This window comes from Chenopodium album, chromosome 11, assembly GCF_948465745.1.
Source record: "Chenopodium album chromosome 11, dcCheAlbu1.1, whole genome shotgun sequence".
NCBI lineage: Eukaryota > Viridiplantae > Streptophyta > Magnoliopsida > Caryophyllales > Amaranthaceae > Chenopodium > Chenopodium album.
The window spans coordinates 5,665,801-5,667,030 of record NC_137844.1 but is presented as its reverse complement, the minus strand read 5'-3'; positions in this window follow the sequence as shown (position 1 = coordinate 5,667,030).

Below are 1,230 nucleotides of genomic sequence, written 5' to 3'. Positions count from 1 at the left end.
ATATTTTTTTTTGAGAAGGAAGTAGTTTAAAGAGTAAAACATCCATTTATAATATATACTAATCGGTTAAAATAATATACTTCACAATTTAATATAATTTTATTATTATGTAGACCTGTCAATTAGGGTCGGATCATGAGTTATCTCGAATTGGGTCACTTCAGGTTACGAGTCAAGAAATGTTCAACCTTTACCCAAAGTTTTGAATTCGGGTTAACTCGATGAGCTTTGAACATTTATTTTATTTAATTTATTTTTTGCTAATTTTTTATTTTTTTTAATGTATTAAATTAAATCGAACATTTCCACCAACATTATTATTAGTCATTACATGCCTATTAGATAGCAAATTGTCATAAAAACACATCAATTCCCAACTAATTTTGTATCAATGATATATTTTAAAATTTGACATATAGATTAAAAATTTATCTAAAAATTCATTAAACAACACAAGTATCGCACGGATACAAAACTAGTACTTTTATTTAAAGGTTTTAAAAAAAAAAGTGGGATTGAAATAGGGTGGGGGACCACAAAGAGGGTGATGGTAATAGAATGTTCCAGGGGTTTGAACTGCTTTTTAAGCTCATCCACTTTTCCTAACCATAAACATTGCTGACTAACACCGTGACATAACCATATGACAACACACTCACGCTGATATTGAAATTGTTTCCACTCCTTTTTTTTCTCTTTTTCTACGAAATGGGCCTTGTATGCTTCTCATATGGGCCTCTATTCAACATGTTTGTTTTGAAACTTGAAAAACTGCATGTGAGATATCTTCAGAATTCAGATAATCATCTACTTGAGTATAAATCATAAATACATGTTTATTTTAGATAATTGACACAATTAAATTTAATATATTTTAACCATTGATATTAATATTAATGTACATAATTAAAAACTACTCCACACTATTTAATATACCTTATTAATACCTATGCAATATTTTACGTTCTAACATTTGGTTTTGATTAGTAAAATACTATATTCAAAACAAGTTTTATAAATAGTGAAAAAGTAAAATTATTTCAATAATTTTGGAATGAAGAGAGTTTTATTGATATGGAATTTGAGTGTTGTAGGACTACTAACCATTGCAAGATGGTGCTCAAGGATTGTAAGATGGTGCCAAGAATTGGGATTAAATTTCATCTATACCATCTTTCCTTTTGTGACTCCTCATAGGTAAAAGTTGAATGAGCTTAGAGCCTCAAGCAA